The sequence below is a fragment of the Schistocerca americana genome, chromosome 4 (genome assembly GCF_021461395.2).
Source record: "Schistocerca americana isolate TAMUIC-IGC-003095 chromosome 4, iqSchAmer2.1, whole genome shotgun sequence".
Lineage (NCBI taxonomy): Eukaryota > Metazoa > Arthropoda > Insecta > Orthoptera > Acrididae > Schistocerca > Schistocerca americana.
Genome location: NC_060122.1, coordinates 404323408 through 404341774, shown reverse-complemented (window position 1 = coordinate 404341774; position 18367 = coordinate 404323408).

The window sequence follows — 18367 nt, the reverse complement described above, 5'->3', positions numbered from 1 at the left end:
TGTCAAATTGTCCAAAAATTTATTCTAAAAATACGTCAATGGTTACTTACAATTATTTACTTGCGAACTGAGTGCACTTAACACGAGTTATCACTGTTTACTTGCTGGGAAAGTTAACTGAACATTACTGTGAAACCCAGCAAAAATACAAATTTAGAAGTTCCAAAATGTTTCGGTTTATGGTAGTAAGATCTGAATGACCAAGTTTTGAAATAATGATGTATAACAACCTCAAAATTTAATCTGTGACTCAGCACAAAGTTAAGAATTTCCCTGAATAGTTCTGCCATCACACTGTCACCTAAATTCACGTAAATAATGGTAAGGGTCACAACCTACCGTTGTCTACTTGGTTAAAGAATTACTCATATTTACCTGATTAGCAATAACTGTTGAAACGCATTTGCGTTAAGGAAAAGACTCTGAGCCCTATGGGACTTAACATCTGAGGTCATCAGTCCCATAGACTTAGAACTGCTTAAACTTAACCAACCTAAGGACATCACACACATCCATGCCCGAGGCAGGATTCGGACCTGCGACCGTAGCAGCTGCGCGGTTCCGGACTGACGCGCCTAGAATCACTCGACTACAGCGGCCGGCGTTCAGAAAAACATTCACTATTTTCATCCTACTCATAATTATCCATATCTTCCTCAGATTTGTACAAATCGTCCTCGAAAAGCATGTTACTGGCAAGAACACAGCAGTCGTTGCTGCTACTAGAAATCATGCAGTTTACACTTACCACTGCTTACATGGACACATCCTGAAAAAGCTGAAGTCAGTGAGCATCTGAAATTAGAATAGAGCTGCTATTTCATGGTTTATCGTAGACCTATCAACTAATATGGTTAATTACACAACATGCCATATTTTAGATGCAATAATTCTTTTTCGTAATGAGTGTCGCTTATCATCGTTTACAGACGAGATCTTCACATAATAGTAGCCACAATGTTGGAAATGTGAGAAATATCTGTGAATGGTGGTTCAGGGCATGGGAGCATAATTAGGTCTCTGCAGACAGTGGTCCTATACGCCGAAGAGCCAAAGAAACTTACACACCTCCCTAATATCGTGTAGGACCCCAGCGAGCACGCAGAAGTGCCACAACACGACATGACATGGACTCGACTAATGTCTGTTAGGTTAGGTTAAGTACTGCTGTAGGGAACTGACACCATGAATCCTGCAGGTCTGTCCATAAATCCTTAAGAGTACGAGGGGATGCAGACCTCTTCTGAACAGCACGTTGCAAGGTATCCCAGATATGCTCAATGTTCATGTCTGGGAAGTTTAGCGGCCAGCGGAAGTGATTAAACTCAGAAGAGTGTTCCTGGAGCGACTCTGTACCGATTTGGGAGTGTAGTGTGTCGCATTATTCTGCTGGAATTGCTCAAGTCCGTCGGAATGCACAATTGACATGAATGGACGCACGTGATCAGACACGATGCTTGCGTACGGCTCACCTGACGGAGTCGAACCTAGACGTATCAGGGGTCCCATATCACTCCAACTGCACACGCCCCACACCATTACAGAGCCTCCACCAGCTTGAATAGTTCCCTGCTGACATGCAATGTCCTTGGATTCATGAGATTGTCCATACTCGTACACGTACATCCACACGATACAATTTGAAACGAGACTCATCTGACGAGGCAACATGTTTCCAGTCATCAATAGTCCAATGTCGGTGTTGCGGGCTCAGATAAGGCGTAAAGCTTTGTGTAGTACAGTCATCAAGGGTACAAAAGTCGGCCTTCCCGAAAGCCCATATCGATGGTGTTTTGTTGAATAGTTCGCACGCTGACACTTGTTCATGGCCGAGCAATTTGCAGAAATCTTCGGAAGGGTTGCACTTCTGTCACGTTGAACGATTCTCGTCATTCGTCGTTGGTCCCGTTCTTGCAGGATCTTTTTCCGGCCGTAGCGATGTCGGAGATTTGATGTTTTACCGGATTCCAGACATGCAGGGTACACTCGTGAAATGGTCGTACGGGAAAATCCCCACTTCATCGCTACCTCAGAGATGCTGTATTCCATCGCTCCTGTGTCAACTACAACACCACGTCCAAACTCATTTCAATCTTGATAACCTGCCATTGTAGCAGCAGTAACCGATCTAACAACTGCGCCAGACACGAGTTGTCTTATGTAGGCGTTGCCGACTGCAGCTTTGTGTTATGCCTATCTATTTGAATACGTATGCATATACCAGTTTCTTTGGCCCTTCAGAGTAGAAACACTTTCTCGTGGGGAAAACAAAGGAAGTTTCAAAAAGCAATTACAAGGTTATAAGTTTTGCAAATAACTTGATATTGAACGTCACTGATTAACATCGAATTCCCAACAAAGTACCCATAAAAATACACAAATTACCCTCCAATAGGAAACTGGAATGCTCACAACGACTGTGAAATGACTTGCAAAATGACAGACTGCAGCAAATCAAATCAGTCACCGTTTGCATTCTAGCTTTATCATAGCAGATCCAGATTTGGGCTAGTAACTAGCCATTATCAGTAGTTTTTCAGAGGTGTTTTACACGTCCTGGTCCTTCGACACCTGTTTTTCACACTCCTGTCACAGTTCACTCAAGGCTAAACAAGTTTTGACAGAATTCCGAACAACACGTATAGACGTACTAGAACATTTATAAAAACTCGGTAAAACTGCACTGATAATGGCTAGTTACTAGACGAAATCTGGGTCTGCTTTAATAAAGCTAGAACACTGACGACGACTGATTGCTGCTCTGTATCATTTTGAAAGATATAAACAGTGGGAGAAAGAGTCAATTTATTACCGAATGATTCTGTTTTAAATGGCTCTGAGCACTATGGGACTTAACTTCTGAGGTCATCAGCCCCCTAGAACTTAGAACTACTTAAACCTAACTAACCTAAGGACATCACACACATCCATGCCCGAGGCAGGATTCGAACCTACGACCGCAGCGGTCGCGCGGTTCCAGACTGCAACGCCTAGATCCGTTCGTCCACCCCAGCCGGCTAATGATTCTGGGAGTTATTATCTATCATGATGGAGAAAGCTGATGGAATGCATGGATGTTTAATTCCATACGGGCGCACGTCCAGACCCAACCACAAAGAATTAAGTTTAATTTTCAGTCAGAATGCCAAATAAAAGTCAAAGATTTTACCGCGACATCGAAAAAATAAGTTCACCCTACATAAGTGACTGCAGCCGACTGCACATGCAGTGCGTTGCTTAAGCCAAAAGACTTGCAGCAACATGAAGTGAACACAGCATAGCAACCGACGACGCGTGGTCGACCATGATCAAGACAGAAGCAATAGTGTATCTATTAACAGAAACGCCAAAGATCAACTGCAGTAAAAGCGAACTCTGGCTGAAAATCTTCTGATTGGCTGCTGCAAGCAAAGAGTTCTCCGTAACAAACTTTTAGCGCCTGGATACCTGAAACTCCAAAGAGCTACGCAAGATTGTGTAGCATCCGTACATATGAGGTGTGACTATAAAATAACGGGATTGATGCTGTCGCAGAGTGAGCACGCATGCGCCAGAGATGAACGACCAGTAGCTGTGGAACACGAAGCATTCTCAGTCGAATGCAGCATCTCTGGTGTCTGTAGACAAATCAATGTGCCCATGACCTTCGTTTGTGTAAATGCTGTTTTTTCTTTCACCGTAAAAATGAAAATTGTAATAACAGAGTAATTAATTGTCCTGAAGTCTCACATGAAACTTGGAAAAACTGCCAGTGATACCTGTAAGAAGTGTATGGCGAAGACTGTTTGTGAAGAACGCAAGTTTTTAAGTGCTTCAAGCGTTTCCGAGATGGCAGAGAAGACGCTATAGATGACTCACGCTCGGGATGCACTTCAGCATAAAAAAAGATGAAAAAATAGGTAATTTGATTCGAACTGACTGCGTTTGAGTAATCGATCAATTAATGAAACTGTAGGAATTGATAAAGAATGCGTAAGGCATGCAATTCTCAGAAACGAACGAAAGGAAACTCATGAAAATGTTTGTACGAACACTATGAAAACAATTGAAAATGCTACTAATTTCTCCGAAAGACTGATAACATGTGACTAATTTTAGAGTTCTAGTTAAGATCCAGAAACTTAGCGCCAATCCATGCACTGGAAGGGCCCAACTTCACCTAGAGCAATAGAAGTTCGAATGAGCAAGCCAAGATTCAAAGTGATGATGGTGATTTTTTATCGATATTCATGGAACTGTAGATCTTCATTGCGTTCCTACTTTCGATTTAGGGATACTATGCTCTTTACGAAGCACAACATTCGTATTGGTATCTTTCTAATCTTTTGTAATTCTGGCATATTTATTCACTTTATTCGTTACTCCTCGGACACAGACGCTATATAACAGCAACAGTAAACAGTAAAACTTGTTTATCACGAAATAGTTTTCTTCCTCTATGGAGGCCATTTTTCAATTTTCTCATTGGCTATTATTAGTCATCCTCACAAAATGTTTTCCTTTCACAGCACATCATGCACGCATTCAAAACATTTGAAATTAAGCAGAGAAGGAATTTTCAAGACTTTCATGAGCTTAACTGGACAAATGCAAAAAAGGAAAAAAAAATTCAAAATGTGTGTGAAATCTTATGGGGCTTAACTGCTAAGTTCATCAGTCCCTAAGCTTACACACTACTTATTCCAAATTATACTAAGGACAAACACACACACCCATGACCGAGGGAGGACTCGAACCTCCGCTGGGACCTGACAAATGCTCAAAGGAGACATTTTCCACAAGGAACCACGGTTAATGGGGTCCGATGCGTGCCGTAAATCTATTTATAGTTTGCTCTTTTGGATATCCCTGCGGTTTTCATATAGAGAGGATAATGTCTAAAAATGCTTCTGTTCGCTCTGAATTTTGGGTGTAATCTTAAAAAAATGACTTGCTATTTAATCTTCGATCTTCATGTCGACAAGAGTAAGATTCCATTATAGTACTTACAGTTGCCTTGATACCATCCCTAAAGATGAGGTTCATTAATCTGGTGAAATATGATCAGTGTCCCATTTCTTGATCAAGTTCATGGCAGATTTGTATGTTATTACTTTTCTAACTTGAGGGAAAGTATGGCTCTTTTTTAATAAAGACTTGCAAGTCTGTCATAATTCGAAACAGGTAACAAGAGTGTCTTTGTTTTCATAATAGCTTTCTGGATTTCAGCAAACGTCGTGGGTAAAAAAAGTTCTTTCTTTACTGGTTCCTGAGGTGTAGCACCAATTACATTCTCAACTTTCTAGTTTGCATTTAGTACTTTTCGAAAATTATGAGTCTAACGCCTACTTCCGGACTCAATATCTCTAACCATCTGCATTTCGTCAATTGATATTAGGTACACGCATATACAATTTGCATGTTGTTGTCATCCAGGAGAAGTAGCTAATGATTATCTACGAGCTTTACTTCTTCAGTAGTAGCATTCAGGACCAGCGTACGTGCCAATAAGGCAACTGTAAGCAGCCACTACAGAAATGAATGACGCTTTTCTTTCGCTTTCACAATCCATTATAGTCCTGTTTTCGACTACAAGATAGCAGAAAGCTTTGTGGTTAGAGCAATAAAATACGAAGTGAAAGTCGTTCTGCGAATAAGGAAACTTCATTCTGCAGTAGCTTTAAGAGCTGTTCATTGCGCTGAAGGAAGAATCTTCTCAGGAGTTAACGATTTCTAGAGAGTGGAGCTCTGCTGTTTCGTCATTGTGGTTTGTGGGACTATAGCGGTGTGCAATCAAAATGCAAGGACACATCTGCAAGCGCTCTCGCAACCGGCAATGGAATCCTCTTCAGCACGAACCATCTTCAGTTCCCAATTTTTCTCTCACCAGACATGCCATACTGACGACATAAGATTTTGCTTTCTACTCCAGCTTCTCACCAAGTGTACACCAACAATCTTTCTCACAATCTGCAGGTTGCACCGACCAGTATGCTTTACGCACCACTTCCTAACAGATTCTTTCTTTTTAATAACCTCAATAAGGAAGTTATCCGCGATTTTTTCTCTACTACGACTCCAATTTTGTTTTCTGTCATTGCACTGAAAGTGTAAACGAGACCATAGGAGTAGACGACATCCCCTCAGAATTATTGGGAATCTTGGGAGAACCTGTCGTAACAGAAGTATTTCACCTAGTAAGCGAGATATGAGACAGATGAAATACCCCCAGGCTTCAGGAAAAATCTAATAATTCCAATTCCAAAGAACGCAAGTGGTGAAATGTGTGAATGCGTGGAACCACGCACTCAAACAAGTCATGGTTGTAAAGTACTGACACGAATTATTTATAGAAAAATATAAAAGAGTGATAGAAGACCTTGGGGAAGATTAGTTTGTGTTCCGTAGAAATGTAGGACCATATGAGGCATTATTAACCCAACGATTATTCCTAGAATGTAGGTTAAACGGAGGGAAATCTACATTTATAGTACGTGTAGATTTAGAAAAACCTTTTTGGCAATGTTGACTAGATTATATGTTCTATGAAATTTTGAAGGTAGTATAGATACAATACACAGAGCGAAATATTACTTATAACTTGTGAAGAAACCAGCCTGTAGTTGTAAAGGTCGAGGACATGAAAGAGGAGCCATAGTTAAGAATTCAGTGTGTACACTGAGCAAACTGCGAAGGAAACCAGTAAGACTGAAGAAGAGAATTTAAATTCTTGGAGAAGTTTCGTGATGAAAGATAATTCAGTCAGATAAGTCGAAGATCTTCGCAGAGTAGATGAACGGAACGGATACTGTCTTGAAAAGAAATTAGAAAATGAATATGAACTAAGTTAAAACGAGGGTAATGGAATTTAGTCGAATTAAGCCTGCTTTAGGCGGTACTGAGGAAATTTCCAGGAAATTAAGCTGATGGGAAAAGGATGTAGAGAAAAAAATATATATATTAGTAGGAGAAATAAGTCCTGAAGGGGAAAACACCATTGAAAGAGTGGTGACTCAAAGAGAAAATTAGACGATCGTAAATAACTGCTACATATCTTTAACAAGTATTCGAGTCTACAATAATTTTCAAAGTGAAGCTAAGTGATCCGTGTGCTCAACGAAAAGAGAATCATACTGAATGAAAAACGTCAAATATAATTAACTGGATAACTGTTTTTTAAGGCATGGTATATAGTCGCTTCTCAGTGACTTGCGTACTGAAAAGGAGGTGTAGGTGTAAATATTTCTTGTTGCAAAAATGTAACTAAGTGAAAGCCAATACGTTTAATGTACAGGTTTAGAGAAAAACCAATTTGCAATGCAATGTACATGTGGAAAGAAACAAATACAAAAATGTAAAGACATATATTTCAAGAGCTCGGATAATTTGGTAATTAATGAAAGAATGGGGTTCACAGTCATGTCGAATTTTTAAAGGACATCATACTCGCTGTTGACCGTAGAAATTATTTATTTCACAATTGCAGTAGGCAAGCATATGGGGCTTTGAGCAGGATCAGTGTCCGAAGATGAAATTACTGAAGACAGCAGAGTTTATAATGTTTAATAAGCAATGTGAAGACTATGAGGTAACTCCAAAATATGTCAACGTAAAAACTGAGATGACGTCTTCAGCAGTGAATCACTCTAGAAGGTACTGCTTGGTAATCACCTTAAGACCGTAATTGCAATTGTGAAATAAATAATTTCTACTGTCAGCGGCGAATATGATGACCTTTAAAAAGTTCTACATGACTGAGAACCGCAACCATGAGATGTTAAATGACGAAATGTTACATAATGTACCTATATAGCATGTTGTTGTTGTGGTCTTCAGTCCAGAGACTGGTTGGATGCAGCTCTCCATGCTACCCTATCCTGTTCAAGCTACTTCATCTCACTGCAACCTACATCCTTCTGAATCTGTTTAGTGAATTCATTTCTTGATCTCCATCTACGATTTTTACTCTCCACGCTGTCCTCCAATACTAAAATTGGTGACCCCTTGATGCCTCAGAATATGCCCTACCAACCGATCCCTTCTTCTAGACAAGTTGTACCACAAATTTGTCTTCTCTCCAATTCTATTCAATACCTCCTCATTAGTTGTGTGATCTACCCATCTAATCTTCAGCATTCTTCTGCAGCACCACATTTCGAAAACTTCTATTCTCTTCTTGTCTAAACTAGTTATCGTCCACGTTTCACTTCCATACATGGCTACTCTCCATACAAATACTTTCAGAAACGACTTCCTGACACTAAAATCTAGACTTGATGTTAAAAAATTTCTCTTCTTCAGAAACGCTTTCCTTGCCATTGCCAGTCTACATTTTGTATCCTCTCTACTTCGACCATCATCAGTTATTTTGCTCCCCAAACAGCGAAACTCATTTACTACTTTAAGCGTCTCATTTACAAATCTAATTCGCACAGCATCACCCGATTTAAATCGACTACATTCATTTATCTTCGTTTTGCTTTTGTTGATGTTCATCTTATATCCTCCTCTCAAGACACTGTCCATTCCGTTCAGCTGCTCTTCCAGGTCGTTTGCTGTCTCTGACAGAATTACAATGTCATCGGTGAACCTCAAAGTTTTTATTTCATCTCCATGGATTTTAACTCCCTCTCCGAATTTTTCTTTTGTTTCCTTTACTGCTCGCTCAATATACAGACTGAATAACATCGGGGATAGGCTACAACCCTGCCTCCCTCCCTTCCCAACCACTGCTTCCCTTTGATGCCCCTCGACTCCTGTAACTGCCATCTGTTTTCTGTAAAAATTGTAAATAGCCTTTCGCTCCCTGTATTTTACTCCTGCCACCTTGAGAATTTGAAAGAGAGTATTCTAGTCAACATTGTCAAAAGCTTTCTCCACGTCTACAAGTGCTAGAAACGTAGGTTTGCCTTTCCTTAATCTATTTTCTAAGGTAAGTCGAGGGTCAGTATTTGCCTCACGTGTTCCAGCATTTCTACGGAATCTAAACTGATCTTCGCGTAGGTCAGCTTCTACCCGTTTTTCCATTCGTCTGTAAAGAATTCATGTTAGTATTTTGCAGCTGTGGCTTATTAAACTGATAGTTCGGTAAATATCACATCTGTCAACACCGGCTTTCTTTGGGATTGGAATTATTATATCCTTCTTGACGTCAGAGGGTATTTCGCCTGTCTCATACATTTTGCTCACTAGATGGTAGAGTTTTGTTGGGCCTGGCTCTCCCAAGGTTGTCAGTATTTCTAATGGAATGTTATCTACTCCCTGGGCCTTGTTTCGAGTTAGGTCTTTCAGTGCCCTGTCAAACTCTTCACGCAGTGTCATATCTCCTATTTCATCTTCATCTAAATCCTCTTCTATTTCCATAATATTGTCCTCAAGAACATCGCCCTTGTATAGATCCTCTATGTACTCCTTCGACCTTTTTGCTTTTCCTTCTTTGCTTAGAACTGGGTTTCCATCTGAGCTTTTGATATTCATGCAAGTGGTTCTTTTTTCTCCAAAGGTCTCTTTAATTTTCCTGTAGGCAGTATCTATCTTACCCCTCGTGAGATAGGCCTCTACATCCTTACATTTGTTCTCTAGCCATCCCTGCTTAGCCATTTTGCACTTCTTGTCGATCTCATTTTTGAGACGTTGGTATTCCTTTTTGCCTGCTTCAGTTACTGCATTTTTGTATTTTCTCCTTTCATCAATTAAATTCAGTATCTTTTCTGTTACCCAAGGATTTCTACTAGATTTCGTCTTTTTGCCTACTTGATCCTCTGCTTCCTTCACTATTGCATTCCTCAAAACTACCCATTCTTCTTCTACTGTATTTCTTTCCCCATTCCTGTTAATTGTTCCGTTATGCTCTCCCTGAAAATGTACAACATCTGGTTCTTTCAGTTTGTTCAGGTCCCATCTCCTCAAATTCCCACCCTTTTGCAGTCCCTTCAGTTTTAATCTACAGGTCATAACCAATAGATTGTGGTCAGAGTCCACATCTGCCCCTGGAAATGTTTTACAATTTAAAACCTGGTTCCTGAATCTCTGTCTTAGCTTCATGTAATCTGTCTGAGACCTTCCAGTATCTCCAGGCTTCTTCCGTGTATACAACCTTCTTTCATGATTTTTGAACCATGTGTTGGCTATGATTAAGTTATGCTCTGTGCAAAATTCTAAGAGGCGGCTTCCTCTTTCATTCCGTGCTCCCATTCCATATTCACCTACTACATTTCCTTCTCTTCCTTTTCTTACTATCGAATTCCAGTCACCAATGAGTATTAAATTTTAATCTCCCTGCACTATCTGAATAATTTCTCTTACGTCATCAGACATTTCATCAATCTCTTCGTAATCTGCGGAGCTAGTTGGCCTATAAACTTGTACTACTGTGGTAGGAGTGGGTTTCCTATCTATTTTGGCCACAATAATGCGTTCACTATGCTGTTTGTAGCAGCTTACCCGCATTTCTATTTTCCTATTCATTATTAAACCTACTCCTGCATTACCCCTATTTGATTTTGTATTTATAACCCTGTATTCACCTGACCAGTAGTCTTGTTCCTCCTGCCACCGAACTTCATTAATTTCCACTACGAGCATATCTAACTTTAACCTATCCATTTCCATTTTTAAATTTTCTAACCTACCTGCCCGATTAAGGGATCTGACATTCCACGCTCCGATCCGTAGGACGCCAGTTTTCTTTCTCCTGATAACGACGTCCTCTTGAGTAGTCCTCGCCCGGAGATCCGAATGGGGGCTATTTTACCTCCGGAATATTTTACGTAAGAGGACGCCATCATCATTTAACCATACAGTTAAGCTGCATGCCCTCGGGAAAAATTACGGCTTTAGTTTCCCAATGCTTTCAGCCGTTCGCAGTACCAGCACAGCAAGGCCGTTTTGGTTAATGTTACAAGGCCAGATCAGTCAATCATCTAGACTGTTGCCCCTGAAACTACTGAAGAGGCTGCTGCCCCTCTTCAGGAACCACACGTTTGTCTGGCGTCTCAACAGGTACCCCTCCGTTGTGGTTGCACCTACGGCTATCTGTATCGCAGAGGCACGCAAGCCTTTCCACCAACGGTAAGGTGCATGGTTCATGGGGGGGGGGGGGGAGGGGGGGGGAGGGGGGCATATAGCATAACAGAAAGATAACTCCCGAATCACTTACAAATTTAATCATATAATCTTTCCATATAGCCTAACAGAAAGGTTATATGATTAAATATGTAGGTGATTTGGGAGTAAAGAGGACAAGTTATTTAGTGCATAAAGGTGCCCCCTGTAGGAACAGCAAAGACTCTAACCCAGCAGGGCTACTTCAAGTCCATGGTCCATGCCAGAGTTCTTCAATCAGAGTGGCTGTCAAGTTTTGGTGTGCAATATTCTCGGCAACCCATGATCAAGTGATTTCAGTGGGTGAGATATTTGGACAAAGTGCTAACCAGGGCCACATTGAATCGTTGCGAGTATCGAGGTAGGGCAGGGCAGTACGTTTGAAATGTGGTCTTAAGTTATCTTGTTAAAAGATAATATCACGAAGAATTCAAAGACAGGGCACACAATCGCTGACCTTAACAAGTCACCAATGTAACACCTGATATCCTAATTAACAGCTACGTTAAGTAGAGGTGATTGTGTTGTGTACCTAGTGGCATCATGACACTGTACGAAGATCTGGGATCCGCCTGAAACGACTACGTGTTCCACACTCGCGTCCAGCTTGCCGGCGCACCTTTCAAATAGGGAAGCTGCGACAATGATTGCCGTGCTGACAGTCCGTAGTGCTCCATACATCGTCACAGTGTCCATGTGGATAGTTAACTAACTGCAAACAATCTCATTTTCTGATTCGAGGTATGTAGCGTGGCTGTACGATCCTGCAGAACCGAGCGAAGAATATGTCCTCTCGGGCGCTAGTCGCAGTATCTAGGTGACTATGTCCAAACAGGCTTTGAAGGCCCAACGGTGCCGACTGATCGCTGTGTCATCGTCAGCAAATAGGTGTCACCGGATGCAGATATGGATGGATATCTGGTCAGGACACCGCTCCCTCCGCCTTGGGTATTTTCGCAACCGGAGCTGCTATTTCTAAGAAGCTTCTCAATTGGCCTCAGAAGGGCTGAGTGCACCTCGTTTGCCAACAGTGCTCGGCCTACCCAGATGGTCATCCATCCGTGTGCTAGCCGACTGCCCTTATCTTTAATGATTTGACGGGAACCGGCGTTTCACGGTGGCAAGGCCGTTGCCCTAGCAGCAATACTGCTGAATAATAAATTGCAATCTCGATAGTTCACGACCTGCCACTTTTGAATTCCGACAAGTGCTGGTAAATATTTTTCTTTCTTAGACGAGACAAGACACGAACTTCCCACAGTCCACTCTCAGGTGCAGTTTCTGAACGGCAAATTGGCTGTGTTACCTTTCCACAAACACGCATTGTACAGGTCGTAACTCCTACACACTTCTTCCGGCTACACTGAAATGATGACACTATCGTTTGGATATCCACTTTACGCCTTTGAAGTCCACTGCATGCCAGATTCAGAGTGGCTCGCTTCAACGGACAGGAGTGTGATTTTAATGATGGATTAATGCAAGACAGAGATGTTAAGCCTGAGAGCAATTACAGAGTACGGACAGCAGCATTAACTGCAAACTACATGTCCCACATTACGTACTGTGACATAACACCTAGGTTTTGACATTGTGGATGATACTCCACATATTGTTGCCTCCCACACTCAACCATTGACCAGCATAACGAATGCACCAGCCTCAGCTGGTTGCATACAAAAGTGTATCAAAATGATAAATTTCTGTGACGTACAGTTACAGAGAACGAAAAAAAAGCCTTCCAACATTTAGTCGACCTGCTGGCTAGCTAAAATGAAAAGAAGTCAAAACACAGTATTGCGCCATGAAGACTGTACTGAAAGCGTTTCCCAAATTCTAAAAGTGCCATGGCCAGGAACGCTAGTCGTCAATAGTAGGCTGTCACATTCAAAGATCTCAAGAAATCATTGTAGTTCACAAAAGTTTAGGGGGACAGGTAGACGATCTTGTCTTCGAACCTCTAACAAAGATGAAATGGGTAACTCTTGTATTCCCAGTTTGGTAGCTAAGTGACTTACATTTTTTGAGCCGTTGAAAAAATTAGTTGGGATAGAGAGACAACAACGCCTGAGATCAGCAATTTGTCAGAGAATAAGCCAGCATTTTTCTTCTCATTTCTCTACGCACACGTTAGACTGTCTGTCTCAGTCTCGAAGATGATTTCTTCATATAATGCGATTGCAATGCTTAAATTAGTACTCCTTCCTGGTGTGCTTTTAATTTTGTTTTTCTTTCTTTCTTTACTAGAAACCCAGCACATACGTACTGTTGCAGTTTGTCTAACCTATTGGGGATTAGCTTATGTACAGATGTTTATTTAATTCAAGTAAGCAATCCATTAATCACGGGAAGCTAGTCTAACCCTAAACCGTAGACTCTAAATTGGTTGAAACTGCAGCAAAAGTAGTTAAACATTTGCATCTCAAGCGGATTATATATGTTCTTTTCTGTTCAGATGTTAATGGGCACCAGCTTGAGAAAAAGAGCGAAAGCTTTTCGCAGATGCAGTCACACATGCATAATGACGCACCTGTGGCGACGCTTAAGTTCGCGAGTGTGTGCTAAGAGGCTTGCGTCTTGCATTCGCGATAAGATTAGACACTTGATACATCTCGTTCTCCCTGTGAATGATCGTAAACCGTTCGCAGACCTTGGAACGAACAGTTAAAAGGACGTGATCTTAGCTCACCAGTGTGGGAACGCTATCGCCCTGATTGGGGGAAATGCAGGACGGGATTAGCACCATTGCTGGCCGGCTGACAGCAACTTGAACCCTCTCCGAATGCAGCTAGTGACGAGGATGTGAATCCGATATTGGAAGTAAAGCGAGATGTGAAGCTGAAGTGTAAGGATCTTATTTCAAGTACAGTAGGCGAAACTTCTGTGTCCTCTGGATAGTGTACCTAGGGACATATGATATTTCCGGGTCGGTTTTTTTCAATCTAGTGACTGATTTTAGAATCGCTTGAAGGAATGCTCACTATAAACATCCTTGAGCAGTGTCCGGCATCTTCTACTAATTTTATTGTTGTGAGCTTGAGATTCCGTTTTGTGCCGCATCTGTAAATAATAACAGTTCTACATATTTAAGTGCTGTATAACGTATTAAAGCTATTTGGTCGATATTCTCGGTTCGTCAGTTGAGTTTGGTGGTGAATATAACTGTATAAATTTTTAAAACTAGCGAGTGCTGAAGCCTTTTTTAGTCAGTCACGCGCCATCCTGTACCATTTTGATCTTACCCGCCCACACATGGCCATTAAAGTTCTCATTCTTTGCACAAGAGGAGTAAGATTACAGAAGAAGAACTTTTTTACTTATCTTGATTATCTCGTTGTTATTGTTGCTCAAAATCTTGTTGTCTCTAGGAGTACACTCTTGATGCCGAAAATTTTTATTTAAAATTGCGGATTCTTGAAGACGAAATAACTGATGAATGTTGCAATGAATATCCTTTTATTTTTTCCCATCACATCGACTTTATAATTTCCACATTAAAAAAAACAATAATTACATTGTTGATGACAAACTTATAAAAACGCCTACTTTCATCTGAGGCATGCTCACTACTAGTTACATTGTGCGGTACTCACACTTTCCAAAGAGTTTACAAACTTTCTCGACAGGAGAAGAATCTTTAGCAAACTATATCATTATTTCATAAATAAATCCAGAAACAAAATTGATAATTAGGGTTTGACTGCGAAATTAATAATAGGAGTTTTATGTATGCCAGAAATTTTGTAATTTCAATTACTCTTAAAGGAAGAGTAATTTTAACTGTTAGTACATATTGATTGTAACACATTAATTTCCTTTTTATACATTTCGGCCTATAATATTGTGGTGTCACCGCCAGACACCACACTTGATAGATGGTAGCCTTTAAATCGGCCGCGGTCCGTTAGTATACGTCGGACCCGCGTGTCGCCACTATCACGGGTAGCAGACCGAGCGCCGCCGCACGGCAGGTCTAGTCTAGAGAGACTCCCTAGCACTCGTCCCAGTTGTACAGCCGACTTTGCTAGCGCTGGTTCACTGTCTACATACGCTCTCATTTCCAGAGACGACAGTTTAGCATAGCCTTCAGCTACGTCATTTGCTACGACCTAGCAAGGCGCCATATTCTTCAAGAATGTGTTCTGAACAGGTAATATTGTGAATCATGTATCTTCAAGAGCGACGTTCATCATTAATGGATCAAAGTTAAGTATCAAACTAATTACGTCGGCTTTCTGAATTCTCATTCCTTGTCATGTTCCAGACCGCACGTCAGTGTAGTTCTTCCTTCCTCACGCCAGCCTGCGTGAGATAAAACGCGTGCATTTCGGCCTCCACCAGTAACACGGTGTTGGCTCTGCTGCCAACACAACAAATATAATATATCGTATACAAAATCATATGATTTCTTTCAGTGAAACATCTGAGATAATTTTAACATATGCAAGGATCGATAGGATACATGGTATCGGTTATGTCCATAAAAGAAGGTAATGTTAGAGGAGGATAATTCGTTATACCATTCAAAGAAATAAGGCATCCTACGACGAATCACGTGATGTTTGCAAATGGATGGAGCCTTTTTAATTTTCTGACTATTATCTCTGTCTTGAAAATGGAAATTTATGTTAGTTACCAGTAGCTTCTACACTGAGGTGACAGAAGTCATAGGATAGTGATATGCTGATATACAGATGGTGGTAGTATCGCGTACACAAGGTATAAAAGAGCATTGGAATAGCTGTCGCTTGCACTGAGGGGATTCATGTGAAAAGGTTTCCGATGTAATTATGGCCGCACGACGGGAATTAACAGACCTTGAACCCCGAATGGTAGTTGGAGTAGACGCAAGCAAATTACATTACGGAAATCGTTAGGGAATTAAATATTCCGAGATCCACAGTGTCAAGAGTGTGCAGAGAATGCCAAATTTCAGTCATTACCTCTCACCACAGACAACACAGTGACCGACGGGCTTCACTTATCGACCGGTGGCAGACGCGTTGGCGTAGGGTTGTCAGCGTTAAGAGTCAATCAACAATGTGTGAAATAGCCGTAGAAATCAATGTAGGAAATAGGATGAACGTATCATTAGGACGGTGCATAGTAATTTGGCGTTAATGGGCTATGGCAGCAGACGACCGACGCGAGTGCCTTTACTAATAGCGCGACAGCGACTGCGGTGCCTCTCCTGGGACCCTGACCATATCGATTGGACGCTGGACAACTGGAAGACCGTGGCCTGGTCGGATGAGTCCCGATTTCAGTTGCTAAGAGCTACTTGCAGTGTTCGAGCGTGGCGCAGACCCCCCGAAGGCATGGACCCAAGTTGTCAACATGGTACTGTGCAAACTGGTGGTGGCTCCATAATGGCGTGGGCTTTGTTTACATGCAGTGGACAACTGAAACGATTATTGACTGCAGGTGGCTACGTTCTGCTACTTGGAGACCATTTACAGCCATCTTAGAATTCATGTTGCGACGCTACCTAACGGTTACTGATGAATAGTTGCTATTCCTAATAGCACTCCATACAAGCAAAGTAGTTACCAGTACTTTAGGTACTTGGGCTACGCACGGCTCTGTTTAAAAAAGAACAGCTCGATGTAATCACAGGGTCGAGCCGTGCACATCTGCTTTCATGCTCTGCAGCAGCCAACTCGCTGCAAATAATAACCTGTAGCTGTGGTATTGCAATCAAATAGTCTCTGCATTGGCTAGAATTTCAAGTTAGTAAAATACAAAAAAAATGTTAAATGAATAACTCAGTCTAACGGCTGTAACTGAAGTACACGACACAGAATTACGGTGAAAAACATTTATTCAAAAAAAAGGACATCTGAAATAATCTAAAAATACGGACAGAACATTCCCTTATCGAATGCAGTGAAGTTAAGTCTGCCTTACGAGTATAGTAGCAAAATCCCCAAAATAAGTAGTCATCAAAGACTCAAGAAAACTAAGTTTATTTTGTAATAACAGTGCACGAAACATTCACCAGCTAAAAATAGTTCAGAGTTCAGCATGATGATTCACAAATTAACACACGCGATACGAAGAACAGTAAGTCGTACTCTGTCTACGCACAGTTCCGAATTTCAAGCGTGAAAAGTTACTCCTTACTATGGAGCATATTCACATCCCTCGAAATACACAGTCCTCTCAGAAACTGTGATATGGTAACGATCGTTCGCAGCCCAGAATCAAACATCCACACTACCGAATCACACACCTTACCATAGGCTGGTCTGCCTTCTTGCACAATTCTAGTCTCCACTTGACTCCAGTAGTGTTCCGCCACTGTCCAACTCTTATTGGCTGAATACCATCCTTACAAACAATACATAGCTCATTCGAGCTACAGATATGATTTGACTTATTTTGACCACCTCCCGGACTAAACTAATATGCTACAACAATATTTAAATAAAGAAATATCAGAAGCATTAGGTTACACTCTGAGTATCCTGTGGATACTTATAAATAAAGCTTTATTCATTAATAAATGAGCCAGCATTCTTGCGCAAGTGTGCCAACATTAAATGACAATAGACTGTCGCTAAAAGTTACTTATACAGCTATTTACACCTGCTTGACAGAAACGGCTTCCGGCGCTCTTTTCAATTGTTGTGTCCGCTTACACGTGCGATTTACCACATTTAAAATAGCACAGTATTTTTAATAGCACCTGCAGTCAACATTTTAAACAAAGTTATTGGCAGAACAGTAAATTATTATTAAATAAAAACACAGGTATGACAAAATATGAGGTATTCACGCAGCATTCATTTGGTGTGTAAATGTGGGGGAATAAGATGTTCTGACAAACATCTGCATAATGAAAAAAAACTGTAAAAGACTTCGTAAATCAATACGTAGAACAGACACAGATGTGTGGCATTCTGAAATGAAAGCTATAGTGCAATTCTATCATCTGAGATATTGTATGTCGAAATCCCCTGAAGCGATTAAAAGTTGTTAATTCAGAAAATCACTGTGAAAAAATTTATTCATTGCGAGACATTACCTTCCATGGTCTTAAAGATATTGAGATCTTATTGCGACATTGAATGCACCTCATTTTTCTGAGATCTAAAATGTATTCAGATTTTCATTAATATTTGAAAGAAGTTTTTTCGAATCTCAAAGGGCTGTACCTCGACCAACTTTAAGAGTGTCTGACAGTCCGCCATTTCCTGGAGCACATTCTGCACAAAGGCAATGCGAGCACCAGCCGTCCAAATGCCCAGCTCTGGGATTTACCCGTTTCCTGCGCCGCGCTCGT